Genomic DNA, 23,467 nt, shown 5'->3' with positions numbered 1-23,467 from the left:
CGCTGATTCGGTAGCCGCGGCGCGAAGTACGGAAGAAGGGCCAGGATTGGACGCAGCGTTACTTCCGGGTTTAAAGGCGCCGGAAGCGGTCTTTCCCCGAGGGAGTGAGGGCTTGTGTCAGTAGTGGGGGTTTGTGAACTTCAGGACGCCTTCTCCTTGAGAGGCCTAGTGACTCTTCACGATTCCCTGGGGTCTCAGAGCTTTCTGGCGCCTCCCTCCCTTAACCTCTGCCTAGACTCGAGGCGTTGAGGGCTTGACCGGTTCCCGATGTCAATTTGGCAGCGCCTCCGGCCACGTCGCCCCCTGGCGGCTGGGAGGACCCGCGGCGCTCTCTGAAGGTGGCGGCCTAATTAATTGGCCGGGAACTGTCCATTTTCGTCCGGGTGGCTGCAGAGTCAGCAACGTGGGAGCGGCCTCCTTGCTAAGTACGCTTTTCTTTTTCTTTCTTTTCGTGGAATTCCGGAATGGGCCTGTGGAAAAGTATCTTTCGTTAGGCGCCTACTGAAGACCAAGCTTAGTGTCAAATGCTAATTTTTCTGACCCGCCGTTCTGAAGTAGTACCCACAAACAGGACGCATATATGTATTTTTTTCTCGTATTACCCTTGTATTTTTTTATGCATTCGTTTCCCTGTTTGACCAGCTTCCTGAACAAGACAGCAAGCACCTCTTGCCTGGGTCACTTCGGTACTCCCAACACTAGGTGCCATACTTGGCACGGACCAGAGCATTTAAAAAAAAAACATCGTGGAAAACTGGAATTAGGAGATGTGTATTTGGAGAGTGTGTTTGGAAATCCATGCATAGTCGCCCATCATGCACATTTTCCATAGACTTTTTCAAGATTCCCTTAAATGCATGAATTTCAAAATACCATGCCCAGAATAAACTATCTTTGGATTCTGTTTTCCACAAATGAAGCACCCTCGTAGTTAGTGCTCAGTAAACATTTCTGAGTAAATTAATACTTGAAGCTGGGGAGGATTTGCAGAAGTGGCACTTAAGGTGCTCCCAAGAGTTCACGTTTCTCTTGGGTCCGTGTGAGTGTTTAACCTCTGTGGAGGGGGGGAGGTGGAAAGAACATTCCATTTGGAACCACGGAGTCTGGGTCTGAGTCTGAGCACCCGCCGTTTGCTTTCTTGTGTGCGACCTTGGACGTGTTAGTCTAGCTCTGAGTTTGTTCCCCGGGAAGTGGCACCCGCCTTAGGAGTTCTGTGATGAGCAAAGAACACGATGGAGGAAAGCCTTTGCTTCGGTCCCGCGCTGTGTATTGGCATGAGCTGCTTGGGAGTGTCGCACCCACGTAGTCTGAGGGCTGGTTCTGCAAGTGTGGCCCTGGAGGCGGTGCGGTGGGCGAGATGAGAAGTTGACTGAGAAGTCTCTGTCTTCAGGGAGTTGCCACCTCCTCTCCAGGTACTGTGTCTCCAGCATGTTCGTGTTTGGGGGTTTGGCAGGTTAAGCTGCAGCCTGTAGCACTGGCATCCCAAATGGGCACTGTTTTGAGTCCCAGTTGCTCCACTTCCAATTCAGCTCCCTGCTACTACACCCAAGTGCTTGCGGCCCTGCACCTATGTGGGAGACCCGGATGAGGCTCCTGGCTTGTGGCTTCAGCCTGGCCCAGCCCCAGCTGTTGAGCCCATTTGGAGAGTGGACCAGCAGGTGGAAGATCTCTCTCTCCCTTTCTCTGTAACTCTGCGTTTCAGATAAATAAAATATTTTTTAAAAAATAGTTGAGGAGGCTGGTGTCACAGCTCACTAGGCTAATCCTCCGCCTGCGGCGGCGGCACCCCAGGTTCTAGTCCCAGGGCGCTGGATTCTGTCCCAGTTGATCCTCTTCCAGTCCAGCTCTCTGCTGTGGCCCAAGTGCTTGGGCCCTGCACCCGCATGGGAGACCAGGAGGAGGCACCTGGCTCCTGGCTTCGGATTGGTGCAGTGCCAGCCGTGGCAGCCATTTGAGGGGTGAACCAACGGAAGGAAGACCTTTCTCTCTGTCTCTCTGTCTCTCACTGTCTAACTCTGCTTGTCAAAAAAAAAAAATAGTTGAGGAATGTGCATAGAAGTTGTGGGAGGTGGGTGTTTGGCTCAGTGGTTAAGACAATACTTGGAGGGTGGGTAGGGGTGGTCTGGCATTTCAGATTAAGCCACTGCCTGGGACACTAACATGTGGGTGCTGGTTCCAGTCTGAATTGCTCCACTTCTTTCAGTTCCCTCTAGTGTGTCTGGGAAAGCAGCAGAAGATGGCCCAAGTACGTGGAAGACCCGGATGGAGTTCCAGGCTCTTGGCTTTGGCCTGGCCCAACCCCAGCTGTTGTGGCCATTTGGGGAGTGAACCAGTGGGTGGAAGATCTCGCTCTCTTTCTCTCTCTCTCTCTTGTTATAACTCTTCCTTTCAAATAAATAAAAATAAATCTTAAAAGAAAAACACCACTTGGGATGCCAGCATCCTCTATCAGAGTGGCTAGATGCTAGTCCGGGCCCTGCTTCTGATTCCAGCTTCCTGCTGGTGTGCACACCCCCTGGGAAGCAGGTGGTGGTGTTTTGAGGATTTGGCTCCCTGCCACCCATGTGGAGGACCCTAAGTTCCAGGTTGCTGGCTTCCATCTGAACCAGCTCTGACTGTTGTGGGCATTTGGGGAGTGGATGCACAGATGGAGGATCCTGTCTCCGTCTCTGTCTCCCTGTGAAATAAAGGAAGACAAATTAACTTTAGCAGTTTATAGAAAAGAATGTTCAGCTCTGTATTTCTAGAACATTCCTGGGGAAGGGGACAATCAGAGATAGTTTTGTGGAGAAATTGTACCTGGAAAGATGGAATAGAAGAAAGACATTTTGTTCAGCAAAAGAGTATGGCAGGGACAGGTGCTGGAGCACAGGGTATTAAACTCCCACATGGGAGAGCCAGTTCAAGTTCCATGTATGCCTCTTCCAATCCAGCTTCCGGCTAAGCGCCCAGGAAGGAGGTGGATGATGACTCAATTACTTGGGTCCATGTTACCCACATGGGAGACCCAGATAGAGTTCCTGGTCCTGGTTTCCTTGGCCTGGTCTGGTTCTGGTTCTTGCACCCATCTGGAGAATGAACCAGCAAATGGAAAATCTCTCTCTCTCTCTTTTTTCTTCTTGGTTATTCTGCCTTCCAAATAAGTAAGCGATTTTTAATTATTATTATTATTATTATTATTTGACAGGCAGAGTGGACAGTGAGAGAGAGAGACAGAGAGAAAGGTCTTCCTTTGCCGTGCTGATCTTCCAATGGCTGCCGCGGCCGGCGCGCTGCGGCCGGCGCACCGCACTGATCCGATGGCAGGAGCCAGGTGCTTTTCCTGGTCTCCCATGGGGTGCAGGGTCCAAGCGCTTGGACCATCCTCCACTGCACTCCCTGGCCACAGCAGAGAGCTGGCCTGGAAGAGGGGCAACCGGGACAGAATCCGGCGCCCCAACTGGGACTAGAACCTGGTGTGCCGGCGCCACAAGGCGGAGGATTAGCCTAGTGAGCTGCGGCGCCGGCCAGTAAGCGATTTTTTAAAAAGATTTCATTTTATTTTTTTTGAAAGGCAGAGAAGAGAAGAGAAGCAGAGAGAGAGAGAGAGAGAGAGAGAGAAGGGTCTTCCATTCACTGGTTCACTCCCCAAGTGGCTGCAACAGCTGGAGCTGGGCCAATCCCAAGCCAGGAGTTTCTTCTAGGTCTCCCATGTGGGTGCAGGGGACCAAGACTTGGGCAATCCTCTACTGCTTTCCCAGGACACAGCAGAGAACTGAAACAGAAATGGAGCAGCCGGGACTTGAACTGGTGCCCATATGGAATGCCAGCACCGCAAACCGCGTCTTTACCCACTGTGCCACAGCGCCGGCCCCAATCTCAGTAAATAAATTAAAAAAAAAAAAAAAGAATATGCAGGAACATAGGAATTTATTCTTTCCTCAGATATTTTAGTGCCCCTCTGTCACTGCTGCTTCACCCAGCACACACACACACACACACACACACATGCCCAAGTCTCGTTAGATCTATCTTCTGTTTCTTCAACCTTCCATCCCTCCTGCCTCTGCTGTAGTCTGACCTCCAAGCCTCTGGTCCAGACTTACTGGTTTCCTTGCATCTGTTTGTCCCTGCTCCAGCCACGCAGCCGGAGAGAGCTTCTTACACTGCGAGTGTAAACGGTTCATTCCCCTCTCAGGTCTCCTCTGACGGCCAGGATGAAGTCCAGCCTCTGTAACCCGGCCTGCGAGGTCTCACGTTATGGTCCCCCTCTTAGCCTTCCCAGCCTCGCCTGGTGCTGTGTCTGCCCCTTAGCTTCCTAAAGTGCTAACAGACCTTGGCCTTTCAGCCCTGCCCTAACCAGGCAGCTGTTTTGCCCCTGGGCTTTTGCGTATGTTACTCTTCTCTGCTTGGGATTTCTTCTCTTCCTCCCTTCCTCCTGGCTTACTCAGACTTGCCTTTCAGGTTCCAAATGAAATGATGATAATACTAACTCATGTTACACAGGCACTGTGTGCTGTCAGCGTTCTCAGTGCTTTCGTAGATTCGCTCATTTAATTCTCAGTTGACCTTCCTAAGGTAGGTACTATCGTTACCTCCACTTTATAACTGAAGAAAGTGAGGCTGGATAACACGCTCAAGATCTGAGTCAAGACTTGAACCCTGGGGCTGGCGCTGTGGCGTAGCGGGTAAAGCCGCCTACAGTGCCGGCATCCCATATGGGTGCTGGTTTGAGTCCTGGCTGCTCCACTTCCGATCCAGCTCTCTGCTATGGCCTAGGAAAGCAGTAGAGGATGGCCCAGGTCCATGGGCCCCTGCACCCATGTGGGAGACCCAGAAGAAGCTCCTGGCTCCTGGCTTTGGATGGCCATTGTGGCCAACTGGGAAGTGAACCAGCAGATGGAAGACCTCTCTCGCTAACTCTGACTTTCAAATAAATAAATAAATAAATAAATCTTTAGAAAAAAATACTTGAACCCAGGCAGCCTGGGCATATGTATAGAAACAGCACTGTTAGGTGGGCGTTTTAGCAGTGGGTGAAGCCCCCTCTTGGGATGTCCACGTCCCAAATCAGTGCCTGGGTTCGAGTCCTGCTTCTGTTTCTGATCAGCTTCTTGCTGGTGCACACCCTGGGAGGCAGCAGATGATGGCTTAAGTACTTCGATCCTTTGCCGCACTCATGAGAAACCCAGATGGAGTTCAGGGCTCCTGGCTTTGGACTGGCCCAGTCCTGGCTGTTGTGGGCATTTAGGGAGTGGAGCAGTAAATGAAAGACATCTCTCTCTCTCTCTCTCTCTCTCTGTGTCTCTCTCTTTCACTGTGTCTTTGAAGTAAATAAAAATAAACTGAAAAAAAAAAAGCCAGTGTCATGAATCTTTTTTTTAAATTTTTTATTTTATTTTTGACAGGCAGAGTGGACAGTGAGAGAGAGAGAGAGACAGAGAGAAAGGTCTTCCTTTTCCGTTGGTTTACCCTCCAATGGCCGCTGAGGCCGGCGCACCATGCTGATCCGAAGCCAGGAGCCAGGCACCTCCCCCGGTCTCCCATGTGGGTGCAGGGCCCAAGGGCCTGGGCCATCCTCCACTGCACTTCCAGGGCCACAGCAGAGAGCTGGACTAGAAGAGGGGCAACCAGGACAGAATCCGGCACCCCAGCCAGGACTAGAACCCGGTGTGCCGGTGCCGCAGGCGGAGGATTAGCCTATTGAGCCGCGGTGCTGGCCATGAATCTATTTTAAAAAATGACAACAGCACTGTCAGAGCTGGCACTGTAGCATAGCAGGTAAAGCCACCGCCTACGGTGCCTGCATCTCATATGGACGCTGGTTCGAGTTCTGGCTGCTCCACTCTGATCCAGTCCCTGCCAGTGTACTTGGGAAAGCAGCAGAGGATGGTCCAAGTCTTTGAGTCTCTGTACCTACATGGGAGACCTGGATGGAGTTCCAGACCTCCCAGCTTCAGCCTGGCCCTACCCAGCAGCTGGAGCTGGGCCAATCCAAAGCCAGGAGCCAGGAGCTTCCTCTGGGTCTCCCATGTAGGTGCAGGGCCCCAAGGACTTGGGTCATTTTCTGCTTTCCCAGGCCATGGCAGAGAGCTGGATCTGAAGTAGAGCAGCTGGAACTTGAACCAGCGCCCATATGGGATGCCAGCATTGCAGGTGGCAGCTTTACCTGCTATGCCACAGTAGCAGCCCCAAATGTTAACATTTGAGGAACAAGTGAGAGCATATGACAATTCTTTATGGTATTCTTGCAGCTTTTCTGTAAATCTGAAATTTCTAAATAAAAAATTCAAAAATTGGGAAAAAGGAACACAAGCATAGCATGAATTAAAAGGAAAAAAAAAGCCCTCAACTAAGATATACAAGGGTACTTCAGAAAGTTCATGGAAGAAGCTGGTGTTGTGGCACAGTGGGTTAAGCCATTGCCCGCCATGCCAGCATCCCATATGGGTACCAACCAGTTCAAGTCCTGGCTGCTCCACTTCTGATCCAGCTCCTTGCTAATATACCTGGGACAGCAGTAAGAGAAAAGCCCAAGTGCTTGGGCCCCTGTAGCCACATGGGAGACCCGGATGGAGTTCCAGGCTCCTGGCTTCACAGGCCGTTGTGACCATTTTGGGGGGTGAACCAGCGGATGGAGGATTTCTCTCATTCTCTGTCTCTTCCCCTCTCTAGAACTTTTCATTTCCAATAAATAAAATAAATATTTAAAAATAAACAGCAAAACAAAAAAGTTCATGGAAATTTGAATTAGAAGATAAGTTTATTTTGATACAAAGAAAGTTTGAAAATCATCTTGAAAAAGTTCCAAAAAAATGCATGTTATTAAAAAAATAAATATGAGACAGCTATTTGTTTTGATCAGATTGGTAACTTTTTCTAAGTAAATGTAGCGTGCATCTTAAGGAGTGTTCCTGTGTGTTTTGTAAAACTTTATTTTGTATTTTTATTCCAAAATATAAATTCAAATTTAAAACAAATTGTGCATGGGTTTCCAATTTTTTTTTTTTGCACCAATGTATGAAATTACCATTTAATTACATTTTCCATGAATTTTTGAAGTACTTTCATATAAAAAATGATTTGATGTATATACTGGATTATTTAACAGTGAAAATAGCTTTAATAATTATGAAAGCACTGATAATTTAATAAAATCATGTCATAAAAATTCAGGGTTAGGCGTTTGGCCTAGCAGGTAAGACAGTGCAGCCCCTGTGAGAGTACTAGGTTTAAGTCCCAGCTCCACCCTTGACTCCAGCTTCCTGCTAATGTGGTCCCTGGATAGCAGCAGGTTTGGGCCCAAGTACTTGGGTTCTTGCCACCCACTTGGGAGACCTGGATTAAGTTCCTGGCTCCTGACTTCAGCCTCACTCAGGCCTAGCTGTTGTGGACATTTAGGGAATGAACCGGAAGATGAGAGTCCTCTCTCTCTCTCTCTCTTTTTCTCTCTTCCTCTCTTTCTCTCTTTCTCTCTCTGCCTCTACTTGAAAATTGAGTGAAAAAGCATTATCTCTAAATTTATATTTTATATGTGACTTAATATACGGGTTCTAAATAATATTAGACTTAATTTTCACTAAACTGGTAACTATTCAAAGTAGATGTTTGAGTATTTCATATATATTATATTGACCCAAAACTCTTAGTTCTTCTTGGGAAAACAAGGCATTCCCTTATATTTAGGAACATGTATTAAAATGTGCGATATACTTTAGTAGATGTGCTTATTAGGTATTAAGGAACTCAAAAATAGGCTGAAATGAGCTTGATGCCTATAGAGAACAAGAAAACTAACGGGTGAAACAAATGATTACATATTACAAATAATTCATTTATTCATTAACTCTGCAATTATTGAGCATCTGCCCCAGGCCAGGAGTTGTGTTCTTGTTGCTTGGATAAAGATTCCAGCCCTAGCAGAGTCTATATTATAGAGTGATTGAACAGTATGTTTGGAATACTAAAGTAGGGCAGGATGCTTGGGGGCCTCATGCATGAAGAGAAGGGATTTGGATTTGATGTGAAACTTATTAAAGAACCATAATGCATTGCCCAAGGAAATGATGAGATGAAAGTACTGCTTAGTCTGAGACATCTGAGATGAATTAGAAGTGGGAAAGACAGGAGATTGCATTCTTAAAAAATTTTTTTAAAGATTTACTTATGTAGTTGATGGGGCCGGCACCATGGCACAGCAGGTTAACCCCCTGGCCTGAGGTGCTGGCATACCATATGGGCACCGGTTCGAGTCCCAGCTGCTCCACTTCCGATCCAGCTCTCTGCTATGGCCTGGGAAAGCAGTAGAGGATGGCCCAAGTCCTTGGGCCCCTGCACCCACGTGGGAGACCTGGAGGAAGCTCCTGGCTCCTGACTTTGGATCTGCTCAGTTCTGCAGCCAATCCAAATTGCAGCCAATTGGGGAGTGAACAGCGGATGGAAGACACTCCTATCACCACCACCTCTCCTCTCTCTGTGTAACTCTGACTTTCAAATAAGTAAGTAAATTTTTTTTAAAGATTTATTTACTTATTTGAAAGTCAGAGAGAGAGAGAGAGAGAGAATCTTCCATCCACTGGTTCACTGCAACAGCCAGGACTGGGCCAGGCCAAATCCATGAGCCAGGAGCCAGGAGTTTCTTCTGGGTCTTCCATGTAGGTGGCGGGGGCCCAAGCACTTGGGTGGGTTACCCTCCCCCCTCCCCTGCTTTCCCAGGCATATTAGCAGGGAGCTGGATCAGAAGTGGGGCAGCTGGGACTTGAGCTGTCCCTTTGATAAGGTCTGCCTGTGTTGCAAACAGTGGCTTAATCTGCTGTACTACAATGTGGGCCCTGAGACAGGAGATAAGGCTAACAGTAAGGGTATTATAATATCCAGACAAAAAATGGTAAGGAGCTACTGGTCTGCTCCAAAGTGATGAGTATCTAAGTCACCTCAGATTTGTGGTTCAATACATGTGAATTGTATTGGAGCTCCCCAAACCCCAAGTCATCTATGACTTGTCATCAGCATTTGCTGTTCAATCTACAAACATTTCAGGGCCTGCTCTGCAGCCACTCTGAGGTTTCAGGAAAATAAAGGCAAGTCAAAAGTAGGCCTTTTCCTTAAAAAGCCCAGAGGTTTAGTGGAGAAGATTTACATTTAAAAATACAAGTAGTTGGTGCCGGCACTGTAGCATAGCAGATAAAGCCACCGCCTGCGGTGCAGGCATCCTGTATGGGCGCTGGTTTGAGTTCTGGCTGCCCCTCTTCCAATCCAGCTCTCGGCTATGGCCTGGGAAAGCAGTGGAAGGTGGCCCAAGTCCTTGGGCTCCTGTACCATCGTGGGAGATTTGGAAGAGGTTCTTGGCTCCTGGCTTGGGATCAGTGCAGTTCCGGACGTTGCGGCCATCTGGGGAGTGAACCAGCAGATAAATGGAAGACCTCTCTCTCTCTCTCTCTCTCTTTCTTTCTCTTTCTGTCTCTCAAATAAAAAAATAAATTAAAAAAATACAAGTAGTTATGCTGTGGTGTAATAAGTAGTGTAATAGAGAAATGTCCGAAGTACAGTGAGTGCTAAAGGAAGGGGTAGTGGAGTGATCAGTTCTGATAGTGATGGTGGAGTTTCCAGGTGAAGTCAGGCTTGGCGAGGTTGTGGAGGAAACTGGGCATTTATCTGACTTGTCCAGGCAGACAAGGCTTTCTAGAGCAGAGAACAGCATGTACAAAGATAGGAGAGAATGGAATTGTGGGGAGAGGCAAGTTTCTCTCCTTAGCACAGATACTTCCTGCAAAGATTTACTGCCTTTAGATAATAATGTTTTTAGATAATTATTTTTTGTAATAATTTGCCATGAATTTTTAAAGCCCCACATGTATCTAGACTTTCTGGAACAAAGAATAGATTCATTTCCTGCTTGAGCAGGTGTTGTCAGGGTGTTTTCTAAGGTGAGTGTGTTAGTTTTACAGGGTATGAAGGTCTTTACCAATACTTGAATGGCAAAACCTCTAGGTTATTCCTAGTCTAACAGATGTGAAATGAATTTCCTTGCCAGTTTAATTTACATTTGCCTGATTATTAGAGTCGTGGAGTAGATATATCTGTATCTATATATATTATTTGTCATTTGGATTTCTTCTGGGAATTGTCTGTACTTTTGTCTGTTTTTCTTTTAGATCGTTTATCTTCTTTGTTATTATTGTTTTGTAGGAATTGTTTGCAGATACTAGATAATAATCTTTTCCAGATAAACATGTTGCAGATAGCGTCTCCCTATCTTTCATTTTTTAAAAAGATTTATTTTGTTTATTTGAAAGTCAGAGTTACACAGAGAGAGGAGAGGCAAAGAGAGAGAAAGAGAGATCCTCCACCTGCTGGTTGACTCTGGGCCTGGGCCAAGTCAAAGCCAGGAGCCCAGGACTCCATTTGGCTCTTCTATGTGGATGGAAATACTTGGACCATCTTCTGCTGCCTTCCCAGGCACATTAGCAGAGAGCTGGATCAGAGGCAGAGCAGCTGGAACTCAAATTGGCCCTCTAATATGGGATGGTGGTGGCTTTGCAAGTGGAGGCTTAAACCATTGCGCCAAAATGCTAGCCCCTTTCAGCATTTTCTTTTTCAGGTTTATTTATGTATTTGGAAGGCAGCATGACAGAGGGGGAGAGAAAGAGAGAGCGAGAGCGAGCGATAGAGAGAGATGGAGAAACCTTGCATTCACTTTGCTCCCCAAATGGCTGCAAGCCAGACTGAAGCCAGGAACTAGAACCCACACCTAGGTCTCCCTCATTGGGTGGTAGGAGCCCAAGCACTTGAATCGTCTTCCACTGCTTTTCCAGGTGCCTTAGCCAAGAGCTGGATCGGGAGCAGAGCAGCTCAGTCCCCAGGATAGGATACCTGTGTTGCAAGTGGCGACTCAATCCCTTGGCTCAACCCACTGTGCCTTAGTGCCTGCCTCTGTCATTTATATGTTAATCTTATTTCAGATGTCATTTAGATGAGCTCTTAATATTTGTTATAGTCAATTTTATCAACACTGTTCTAGTTAATTTTATTAACATCATTTATTATATTTCTGCTTTTCATAATTTTTAAAAAGTGGGCTCACTAAAAAAATTCTTCTTCTTCTTTTTTTTTTTTTTAATTTGAAATGAGAAACAGAGAGAGACAGAGACAGAGACAGAGACAGACTTCCCATTCACTGGTTCATTCCCCAAATGTCCACAACAGCCAGGGCTGGGCCAGGCCAAAGCCAGGAGTCTAGAACTCCATCTGGGTCTCCCACATGGGTGGCAGGGGCCTAACCACTCAGGCCATCATCTGCTGCTTTTCCAGGTGCATGAGCAGGGAGCTGTATTGGAAGTGGAGCAGCTGGGACAGTGTGGAATGCCCACACTTCAGGCAATGGCTTAACGCACTGTGCCACAGTGCCAGCTCCAAGAAATTCTGTCTTAAGATTACAGAGACATTATATATTTTTTCAGGTAATTTGTAAGTTGGCTAGTTTTATTTATTTATTTGAGACACACACACACACACACACACTCACAAAACGCTCCAGTCTGCCAGTTCACTCACCACATACTCACAACAGCCTTTGGCTGGGGCCGGGGCCGGAGCCAGGAGCCAGGAGCCAGGAGCCAGGAGCCAGGAGCCAGGAGCCAGGAGCCAGGAGCCAGGAACTCAATCCAGGTTTCCCAGATGACAAGTGGGTCCCAGTCAGATGAGCCACTATTGCTGCTGCCCAGCATCCACATTAGCAGAGAGCTGGAGTCAGGAGCAAGGGCAAGTATTTTTTCTTTTTTAAGATTTATTTATTTATGTGAAAGAGTTACATACCGAGAGAAGGAGAAGCAGACAGAGAGAGGTCTTCCATCCACTGGTTCACTACCCAAATGGCTGCAACGGCCTGAGCTGCACAGATTTGAAGCCAGGAGCTAGGAGCTTCTTCTGGGTCTCCCATGTGGGTACAGGGGCCTAAGAACTTGGACCATCTTCGACTGCTTTCCCAGGCCACAGCATAGAGCTGGATTGGAAGTGGAGCAGGCAGGACTCGAACCAGCGCCCATATGGGATGCTGGCACTGCAGGTAGAGGCTTTACGTGGTACACCACAGCGCCGGCCCCATTTTTTTTTAAATTAATTTATTTGAGAGGTAGAATTACAGACAGTGAGAAGGAGAGAGACAGACGGAAAGGTTTTCCATCTGCTGGTTCACTTCCCAGATGGCTACAATGGCCGGGAGCTGAGCCAATATGAAATCAGGAGCCAGGAACTTCTTCTGGGTCTCCTAGGTGGGTGCAGGGGCCCAAGACTTGAGCCATCTCCCACTGCTTTCCCAAGCCACATCAGAGAGCTGGATCAGAAGAGGAGCAGCCGGGACTAGAACTGGTGCCCATATGGCAGAGGATTAACCTAATGTGCCACAGTGCCAGCCCCAAGAAATAGTCTTTGATTTTACCAATTGCAGTTGTACTCATCGTCAAAAAAGGCTTTATTGGTGCCTGGGTTCAGTGGACTGTTAAGGTAGACCTGAACTCAGTACAGAATGCATTGTTCACAAACGTGGTTTGAATTTCCACTGTCTGAAAATTAAAGCAGATAAGCAATATCTGTATATTGTATGTGACAATAAAAAGGTAAACCAGTCTAGAGCTACTGGAGACAGTAAAGGGTTCACAGCAAATACATCACAAGTCAGCAGTTCAAGGATAAAGGCATCATCGGGGGAATAGTGATTCTCGGTCCAGATTGGTTATAGAGGTTCCAAGTTCAGAACAGCTGCCGCTGATCAATTAGGGAGGGTGGGTCTCTGGCCGAATGACTTCCACTGCCACCCTCCACAAATGTGCCCCACCCGTGCTTTTCCCTTTTCAGGCAGCCTAATCTTTGCTGAGGCCCGAGATCAGAGGCATTTTTATTTTGTGTCAGTCCTTGACTCTGAATGAGGGGACCTTTACCCAGCATCGGCAGGAACCACCCTCGGGAGCCACTTTGTGCTGCCCGGCACGTCCACAGCAATTAGAGCAAAAGGACAGAGTTAAGGAAACTCTTTGAGGGAGGCTCTCCCCACCCAGCTCTGGCCGAGTCACTGGGAGCCAACCCCTCCCCCAGGATTGATACTCACTGTGGTGCATATGCCATGCACTGAGCCTCTCCTGGGTTCAGTTCCTAGGAGAATGGAATCGAAGGGTGCATTTGCGCACTCAACAAGATTCAGAAGTGTCTCGCCTAACTGATTCAATTTTGAACTGGCTTCAAGGATTTTGCAGTTATGATATACTTTCTGAAAAAGTATTGTTTCAATGTAAGAAAAGAAAGGGTTAACACGTGCACAGTGTGTGTTAATATATGTGCATGTATTGCTCTGGGGGAAGTTATTGGCCCCATCTGTTCCCTGTGCCCGGAAGTTCTTTCCCAGACATATCTTCTTGTGACTTGCCTCTTTTTTTTTTTTTTTTAAGATTTATTTATTTATTTGAAAGTCAGAATTGCACATACACAGAGAGAAGAGGCAGAGAGAGAAAGAGAGAGAGAGAGAGAGGTCTTCCATCCTCTAGTTCACTCCCCAGTTGGCTGCAACGGGCAGAGCTGGGTTGATCCAGAGCCAGGAGCTTTTTCTGGGTCTTCCATGTGGGTGCAGGGGCCCAAGTTCTGCTTTTTGCAGGGGCCATCTTCTGCTGCTTTCCCAGGCCATAACAGAGGGCTGGGAAAGTGGAGTAGCTGGGACTTGAACTGGAACCCACATGGGATGCTGGCACTGCAGGTGGTGGTTTTACCCACTATGCCACAGCACCAGCCTTGTGACTTGCCACTTTAGTCAGATTTACGCCTCAGGGTAACCAAGTGAGCTCTTCTTTAACCTGTAGTTCTTGCCCCCCCCCCCCCCCCCCCGCCCCAGTTCCAAAGCCAGGAGCCCAGGACTTCATCTGGATCTCCCGTGTGGGCGGCAGGAATGCAATCAACGGGCCATGATCCACTGCCTCCCAGGATGCATTAGCAGGAAGCTGGATCAGAAGCAGAGCGCTGGGACTGAAGCTGGTGCTCCCTATGGGATGCAGGTGTCCCAAGCAGCAGGTTAACCCGTTTTTCCACACGCCCACCCATTAAGTTTATTTTTTAAATAGGAATTATCACTCCCTGACATGTACTTACTGACTCCTTTGTTTATTACCTGTGCCCCCCCTCCCCACAAAAGACCACCTAGAGCAGGAACTTTGTATGTCTTGATCATTGATATATTCCAGTGCCTGGTGTGTACTAAATCCTCAGTAAATAATGTTTTTGTTAAATGAGTGAAGCAAACATGTGTTTGTATGTTCTTCCTGTGATGGTGTGTGATGAAATTAAACCGAGGCGACTCGCAGCAAGATGAGTAGTATCCTAGTTTCCCACAAGCCTTTCTAAACTACTCTTTTTTTTTTCTTTTTAAGATTTATTTATTTTACTTGAAAGTCAGAGTTACAGAGAGAAGGAGAGGCAGAGAGAGAGAGACAGAAAGAGAGAGGGAGCGAGGTCTTCCATCCGCTGGTTCACTCCCCAATTGGCTGCAACAGCCGGAGCTGCGCCAATCCGAAGCCAGGAGCCAGGAGCTTCTTCTGGGTCTCCCACGCAGGTGCGGGGGCCCAAAGACTTGGGCCATCTTAACCCACTGCGCCACAGTGCTGGCCCCCTAAACTACTCTTATTCAGCACCCAAAATCCAATCATTCTGAATCCGTGTCCATCTGTGAAAAGACTCCCCAACCAACCTCCCTTTCTCACTCTCTCTCTCTTTTAAAGATTTATTTATTTAACAGACAAAGCTACAGACAGAAGGAGAGACTCAGAGAGAGAGGTCTTCCATCCGCTGGTTCACTCCCCAACTGACCACAACGGCCGGAGCTGGGCTGATCTGAAGCCAGGAGCTAGGAGTTTCCTCCAGATCTTCCACATGGGTTCAGGGCCCCAAGCACTTGGGTCATCTTCGACTGCTTTCCCGGGCCACCAGCAGGGAGCTGGATTGGAAATGGAGCAGCCAGGACTCCAACCGGCACCCTTAAGGGATGCTGGCGCCGGCTTAACTTTCTACGCCACAGCACCGGTCCCGCCGACCTCTTTTTTTTTTTTTTTTTTTTTTTTGACAGGCTGAGTGGACAGTGAGAGAGAGAGACAGAGAGAAAGGTCTTCCTTTGCCATTGGTTCACCCTCCAATGACCGCTGTGGCTGGTGCACTGCGGCCGGCGCACCGCGCTGATCCAATGGCAGGATCCAGGTGCTTCTCCTGGTCTCCCATGGGGTGCAGGGCCCAAGGACTTGGGCCATCCTCCACTGCACTCCCTGGCCACAGCAGAGAGCTGGCCTGGAAGAGGGGCAACCGGGACAGAATCTGGTGCCCCGACCGGGACTAGAACCCGGTGTGCCGGCGCCGCAGGCGGAGAATTAGCCTATTGAGCTGCGGCACAGGCCCCGCTGACCTCTTTTTAAGTTAAGATGACTCAAAGAGAGCCGATCCCACTTGCTACTTTCAAAGGTCAGCTTGTGTTCCAGGTACCCCTAGGCACTGTGTTAGGTTTGGGATTTGGCTTATGACCTAAGTCAGGTGTCAGACAGTCCTCCTGGGATATTTTTAAAGATAAATTTATGTATTTGAAAGGCAGACTTATGGAGATGGTGGCGGGGGGGAAAGAGAAAGAGATCCATCTTCCATCCACTGGTTTACTCCTCAAGTGGCTGCAATGGCTAGGGCTGGACCAGGCCAATGCCAGGAGCCTGGAATTCTATCTGGGTGTGCATGTGGGTACAGGGTCCCAAGCACTAGGACCATCTTCCTCTGATTTCCTAGGCATATCAGCAGGGAGCTGGGTTGGAAGTGGAGACTCAACCTGCGCCCATATGGGATGCCAGCAGCAGCAGGTGGTGGCTTAACCTGCCATGCCACAGTGCCGGCCCCCTTCCTGGGGTTTCTGCTAGAGCTGTAGGAAAAGAGATACTCCACTTGCTCTCTGGGAGGATCAAATCAATCTAGAGTGAATGAGGGCCAGTGTTCCATCACACAGGGAGGCCTGCCTGAGAATAAAACAATGTTAGTTCTGGGACAGGCATTTGGCCTGGTGATAAGTTACTGCTTAGGACTCCTGAGTCCCATATAGGGACTATTGCAGGGAGTGAACCAGTGGATGAGGGTGTATTTGTGTATGTGTGTGTGTGTCTGTTTTTCCACCTCTCAAAAAAATAAAATAATTTTAAAAGACCCACATTGGTTCTAAAGCAGAGACTAAAGGCTAAGTCAAGTTAGAAAGAGACAGGTGGGCAATGGCTTGGTGGTATCCGGGTCCCCTGACTCAGCCCTGCCCAAAGCTTAGATGTATCATTGGATTTCCTTGTTATACAAGTGATACAGCTCCTTTTGAGAACAAACAAAATAAAAAATCATGCCTAATGCAAACTTAGCTGTATATTTTGAACATCAATTTTCACTTTACTTAATAACTTATACATGGGCCGGCGCCACGGCTCACTAGGCTAATCCTCCGCCTTGCGGCACCGGCACACTGGCATCCCTGTCGGGGTGCCAGATTCTGTCCCGGTTGCCCCTCTTCCAGGCCAGCTCTCTGCTGTGGCCAGGGAGTGCAGTGGAGGATGGCCCAGGTACTTGGGCCCTGCACCCCATGGGAGACCAGGATAAGTACCTGGCTCCTGCCATTGGATCAGCGCAGTGCGCCGGCCGCGGCAGCCATTGGAGGGTGAACCAACGGCAAAGGAAGACCTTTCTCTCTGTTTCTCTCTCTCACTGTCCACTCTGCCTGTCAAAAAAAAAAAAAAAAAAAAAAAAAAAAAAAAAAAAACAAAAAACAAAACAAAACATATAAAAGGGGCTGGCACCATGGCGCACTAGGTTAATCTTCTGTCTGTGGCGCCGGTATCCCATATGGGTGCTGGATTCTAGTCCCAGTTGCTCCTCTTCCAGTCCAGCTCTCTGCTGTGGCCTGGGAAGGCAGTGGAGGATGGCCCAAGTGCTTTGGCCCCTGCACCCATGTGGGAGTCCCGGAGGAGGCACCTGGCTCCTGGCTTCAGATCAGCATAGCTCTGGCCGTTGCGGCCATCTGGGGAGTGGACCAATGGAAGGAAGATCTTTCTCTCTCTCTCCCACTGTCTGTAACTCTACCTGTCAAATAAATAAAAATATCTTAAAAAATAGCATATACAAGCTTTTTTTAAAAAGATTTATTTTATTTATTTGACAGGCAGAATTACAGAGAGAGGTAGAGACAGAGAGAGAGGTCCTCCATCCACTAGTTCACTCCCCAGTTAGCCAAAACAGCTGGAACTGCAATGATCTGAAGCAGGAGCCAGGAGCTTCTTCCAGGTCTCCCACATGGGTGCAGAGGCCCAAGGATTTGGGCCATCTTCCACTGCCTTTCCAGGCCACAGCAGAGAGCTGGATTGGAAGTGGAGCAGCCGGGACTCGAACCAGCGCCCATATGGGAGGCTGGCGCTTCAGGCCAGGGCATTAACCCGCTGAGCCACAGCACCGGCCCCAACAAGCTTTTTCTTAAAGCTTATAAATATTTTTATAGATCACAAAATAACCTGTATATACATATTACTTATTTTTAACTCATTTATGTGAGATAGGGTATATATGAGTTGACTAAACTGAAGTTTTGAGAGATAAAGCTTCTCTCAGAATAATATCCTATATTACACAGCTAATAAATGGCAAAGCAAGAACTCTAATGCAGCCATTTTAGCTCCAAATCCAAGACCTAGCCTACAGATCCACAGCTGTAGAATTCTTACGTATTTGCACGGTTTTTCTTTAATTTATTTCTGCCTCTCTTAATGGGAAAGCAGCTCAGGTAAGGACAGGACCTTGCCTTTGCCTGAGTCTCTCGTCCAGTTGCTGAGCCAGAGCTCTGGAGTGAGGAGGGGGCTCAGAGGGGGGGCTGCCTTGTAATCAGCTGTGAAGTAGTGCATAAGTATCATAATGGTGTTTTTCTACCTTTTTGTCTGTGACTCACAATAACAAATGTATTTCAGCTCAACTCAGTATACAGATCTACACATGCCCTATTAAAGTTTCACAAAATATTATTTACCTTAGTACTAGTAACATTCTGTAGTATTTTCTTTTCTTTTTTTGAGATTTATTTATTTTATTTGAAAGGCAGAATTAGAGAGAGAGAGAGAGAGAGAGAGAGAGAGAGAGAGAGAGAAAGCATGCTTCCATCTGCTGGTTCTCTCCCCAAATGGCTGCAACGGCCAAGGCAGGGCCAGACTGAAGTCAGAAGCCTGGAGCCTCATCTGGGTCTTCCACGTGGGCCCAGGGACATGTGCCATCTTCTGCTGCTTTCCCAGGTGCATTAGCAGGGATCTGGATTGGAAGTGAAGCAACCAGAACTGGAACCAGTGCCAGTCCATTGGGGATGCTGGTGTCTCAGGTGGTGGCTTAACCCACTATGCCACATGATAAACCCTATTCTCTGGTATTGTCTATGCTATCCTTATCTTTTTAATCTGATTGTGACCTACACAATTAATTTCATAACTCAATAATGGGGTGAAGCCCAATTTGAGAAGCACTGTTTTATATGTAAACTCAAATCTAAGCTAAAGTTTAATATCACAACTGTTTATTGAGTGTTAATGATTTGCTAAGTATATTGCTAGGTGCAGTGAATGATATAGAAATACTAGGGGCTGGTGCTGTGGCTTACTTGGTTAATCCTCTGCCTGCAGTGCCAGCATCCCATATGGGCACCTGGTTCTGGTCCTGGTTGCTCCTCTTCTAGTCCAGCTCTCTGCTCTGGACCTGGAAGGCAGTGGAGAATGGCCCAAGTGCTTGGGGCCCTGCATCAGTATGGGAGACCGGGAGGAGGCACCTGGCTCCTGGCTTCGGATCGGCGTAGCTCCAGCCATAGCAGCCATTTAGGGGGTGAACCAATGGAAGGAAGACCTTTCTGTCTCTCTCACTGTCTATAACTCTGTCAAATAAAAAAAAATTAAAAAAGACAAGGGCACCACACACACCTACACACATGCACACACACACATACACCACACACAGTCACACACATGCACGTGCACACATACATACACACCCATAACCACACACAAAAAATAAAAAAAAAGAAATAATATATACCTGTCTTCATGATGCTCACAATCTAGTGGCAGAAGTTAGAACATAAACACAAATAATGAATCAAAGGAAAAATATGAGACAAAACAAGCACAGATATAAAAGTGGGAATTAGGAAAGACTTTAAAGAGTAGGTGGCATTTGAGTTGGATCTTGAAAAACTGGATAGAATTTCACAGCTAGAAGTGTGTGTAGAGGTAGCAGCAGGAGCACAGGGAGGAGAAAGCCCCAGGTGTGTTCATGGGCAGCAAACATAGAATTCAAATACCATGAAGAATTTACGTGGTGGAGAGGTGGGAGATGAGGTAGGAAGAAGGCTGGAACCATGGTTTGGGGAACCTCGGGTGTCAGATGAAAAGTATGTTCTACATTGCAATGTGATAATATGTAGAAAACATCACACATACTGGTCCCAAGTAGACACTCAACATGAGCTCACTCCTCCTCCTCCTCTATTCTGTGGGCAATAGGAAGCCCCCGAAAGTTTCCAAGTGGGGAAGAGGAATGATTGAGTTATCAGAGGTTGGCTGCAGTTAGAGTGGTGCAGGCGTAAGCAGGAAGGTGACAGCAGGAGTAGAAAAAAGGGGACAGCTGGTGTTGCATAGGTAGACTGTTAGACCCTCGGAGTGAGGATGCTAACACGTCGAGAGGCACACCCCAGAGACTGAGACTCCAGACCAGCTGATGCAAAAGCAAGAGGATTTATTCGGCGTCTGCGCAGACGGGCCTCCTGAACTCGGGAGTCCGGAGAGCACCCCCAATACAAGCCACATAGTTTGTATACCCGCAGCGACCAATGAAAAGCACTATAGAGTCCATGCACACAGCAGTCCAATCCGCGAGTTGTTCATGTGAAGGGCATGCGTCTTCTATCCAATCAGCTACGGGATCACATGGGAGGCATGCAACTTGTTGCCATTTTGTTGTTTACTTCTTTAGTAGTTCCTTTCCCTGTCAGCATCATCTTGTTCACCCTGAAGGGGGACGACATCTCGCTCCCTTTGTTCCCCTTGTGGGAGAGTGGCGTCCCGCTTCCCACACCGTTATTTGAGTATTAGGAGGTATACAAACTGGGATTAGGTCTTAGCACAGCCAGGCACAAGTGTCGCAGCTAGCTAAGCATAGGGTCCCTTATTTTATAGCTGCACCTAATTTTTAGCTTTGGGGGAAAAAGTTTAGGGCTGTAATTTTAAACTTTAATTTTTATTTGGGGCAAAGGTGACTTCTTGTTTTTAATGGTATTGGCTTGGGTCATTCCATCTTGGTTTGATTTTTAAGGTTCTTCAGACTATAGCAGTTGGAAGTTGAGAGGTCCATGGTGACTTAGGGGTTTAAGTCCCAGAGGTAGGGAGCGTGGGGGAAATTAGAGGAACCTGCTGGTTTGGGTAGAGAGGAGGACAGTGAGGTATGTTGATGTTGACTTTCCAGGTGGACATTCAGGGAGGACATCGATCATGGAGAAAGGCTACGGTGAATGACATTCACGAGTCTTCATGGAGCAGGTGGGATGGGGCTGGGGCTGTGATGGGAGGCTGCCAGCCTCAGTGTCCTCCCTGAGGGTGCAACAGCAAATAAAACAAAGTCCTGACCCTCCAGAAGGGCTACAGAGAGATGTGCAGCAATGCAGTTCAGTGGGACAATGCTATGGGAACAGCATAGCATGTTCTCAGACTGCGAGAAGACCCATGTCGCCCAGACACGAGAGTCACAGAAGGCATTTCGGAAGGGGGACCATCTAAAGCGAGATCACAGTGGTAGGTGGGAGTGAGCCAGATGGGCAAAGCAAGAATGTTCCAGCAGAGGTACAACAGTAGAAAGGGAGGCAGAGAGAAGTTTGGTGCATTTGGAGAACTAAAAACAGAGCTGTAAGAGGTGGATTTCATATCCATTTCAGACGAGGAAATGAAACACACAGATTTAATAACTTGTTCCTGGCTTCCCAGCTGGCTGGACCTGGAGTTCAGACCCATTTGACGCTTAAGAGGTTGTTTTTTTCCCCTTTCTACATCCTGTCCCATGAATGTCTACAGTGCTGGGCTGGTCCGCAGTATTATTACATCGAGATTGCAGAGGTATTGTAAAAGAAAAAATGGGAGGACTAAACACTGACATTTAATGAGTAGGAGTAGGAGTAGCGGATGGAGGGAGCAGGGAAAGAGCTCTTCGAAGAGGAGCTACCCAGGGAGCGCAGTGTAATGGAGTCAGAGACAGACTGCTAAGAGCAGTGTAACGGAAGAGCTGGTTTGTCAGCGGCCACGATGGTCTCATTTAGGCAACAAGAGAGCCACTGCCAGAGTGGACCACAAAGGGCAGAGTGAGCGCAGGTCACTTTTCAGAAGCTTGGCTTTTGAGCTGCTGGAAGTAGGAAGAAAGGAAGGTCAAGTGCAGAGGAGGGCAGAACGTCTCTTACGATGGGATGTTGGGATGCACCTGAAGGGAGAAGTGGTGGCAAAGCTGGACAGAAGGAGAAGGTGAGCTGTGATGCAAAGGAAGGCCTAGCTAGCCTAAGAGATGTCCCTGGTTGGGGTGAGAGGCACGAGGTCTTTCTAACCTCACCAGATGTGGGCTGCCAGGGAGGGGGTCTGAGAGGAAAGCTCAGGGCCTCCTGCCAGCAGCGCTCCTACTCCACACAGCAGGGCTGATGAATTCTCGGTTCTCAAAGGGGTTCCCGTGTGGTGCATTCCAGTGTTTATCACAGAAATAGCTCACTAGGCTGGCAGAACCAAGGGAGGAATATTTTTAGGTCAGATAAGACTCACCTTTGGATAGAGATACATGGACATAAATGCCCTAATTAGCATTCCTTATTGCCTGATAGCCATAAGATGTCAACAAATGGGATAACAGCTTTATGGGACACCCCCTTTACACCTGGCCTTTGCTAGCAGCAGGCGTACAAAGCAGGTGTACAAAGCTGAGATAATGTCCCTCTTTGAGAAGCTCAAAATTGAGTGGGAGAAGAAGGCTCAAAAGCAAGAATCACAGACGGGGTCTTGCACTTAGCTCCTTATTTGTCTCTGTAGCACCCACGCCACGGTTGGCCTGTCGTAGTTTCTCAATAAATCCTCCTATTTACAGAACGGGTTAAAAGTCTTGGAGTACAGTGAGAAGTGCTGGGTAGCAGACAGGACACAGGACAGGATAGAATGCAGCCAGGGGGCGTCCGGAAGGCATCACAGAGACAGGCGTTTTTAAGGGAACCTAAGGGTAGAGTGGGAGGAGGTCAGGCAGTTTTAGAGAAAAGAAAAAGCATGGATGTTGGTGGAAGGTAGCACGGGAGGAAGACTTCGCCTCTTATTTTGATGACAGGCACAGATGATGCAGATCTGTATTCACCTCTACACAGTGAGCTGGCTATTGCAGTCGGGGGTACTGCTTAGGGAACGCGCATTCCTAGGATTTTACGAAAGAGGTGGTCTTTGCGCTGGGTTTGGATGATAGTGTACAGAATGTGTGTGATGTGGTGGTTGAGTGCTGGCTACTGGGTGTAACAGGTTTCTGTGCAAAGCCCGACTTTGCCATTAACCAGCCATATGTCATTAGGCAAAACACTTCAACTTCCTAAGCCTCAGGTGCCTAATTTGTAGATAATAATGGTCCCTGCCTCATGAGTGTATTGTGAGGATTAATTCATGTTTGTGAAGTGTTAAATACACTGTTTGTTCTTAAGGAGAATTCAGTTAATGTTGACAGTTACTCTAAGTGAGAATTGTGGACACAGATGGCAAGAGAGGAGTGTGTATGCCGGGAGAAACTAAAGGAAATACCAGGGTTATTGGTAGAAGAGTGTCATTGTCACATTGCATTCCTGTTTTTTTTTTTTTTTTTTAAGATTTATTTATTTATTTATTTGAAACACAGAGTTTCAGACAGTGAGAGGGAGAGACAGAGAGAAAGGTCTTCCATTAGCTGGTTCACTCCCCAAATGGCCGCAATGGCCACAGCTGTGCTGAACTGAAGCCAGGAGCCAGGAGCCAGGAGCTTCTTCCGGGTCTTTCACGCAGGTGCAAGGGCCCAAGGACTTGCACCATCCTCCACTGCTTTCCCAGGCCATAGCAGAAAGCTGGACTGGAGGAGCAGACTGGACTAGAATTGGTGCCCATATGGGATGCTAACGCCGCAGGCAGAGGATCAACCTACTGTGTGCCACAGTGCCGGCCCCCTACATTCCTGTTTGTAGAATTGCTAAACTCAAGTGGGCCTTTTCTCTCCAAGATGATTTTACAGGTCCTTTTGTTTTCTCTTAGAGGACAAAGTGGCCTCAGCCCAGTCTGCAGAGGCCGCTCTGCCGTAGGGGATTTGTCTGATGGAGAAAAAGGACAGAACAGATCAAGCTGTAATATTGTGACTTTTAGTGCTTGAGAGAGCCATAAAGCAAAAGTGTCTGCAT

General features: G+C 47.8%; 1 protein-coding gene across 5 annotated transcripts in view; it reads left to right on the top strand.

Annotated features, from left to right (window-relative positions):
- Positions 1–34: 34 nt before the first annotated feature.
- The window catches only part of SLC11A2 (solute carrier family 11 member 2), an 81,213-nt gene continuing 57,780 nt past the window's right edge, over positions 35–23,467 (top strand). For 3 of the 5 annotated variants that reach the window (XR_016216733.1, XM_051846287.3, XM_089308351.1), the window contains exon 1: positions 35–1,412. The gene's annotated coding sequence lies outside the window, so the exon portion shown is untranslated. The remainder of the gene's footprint in view (positions 1,413–23,467) is intronic. The other 2 variants (XR_016216732.1, XM_051846286.3) reach the window with 1 other exon arrangement.

The sequence above is a fragment of the Oryctolagus cuniculus genome, chromosome 11, assembly GCF_051225735.1.
Source record: "Oryctolagus cuniculus isolate XC-2025 breed Fujian yellow rabbit chromosome 11, ASM5122573v1, whole genome shotgun sequence".
Lineage (NCBI taxonomy): Eukaryota > Metazoa > Chordata > Mammalia > Lagomorpha > Leporidae > Oryctolagus > Oryctolagus cuniculus.
Note: the sequence above shows the minus strand (reverse complement) of the source record. Positions and strands in the feature narration are given on the sequence as shown.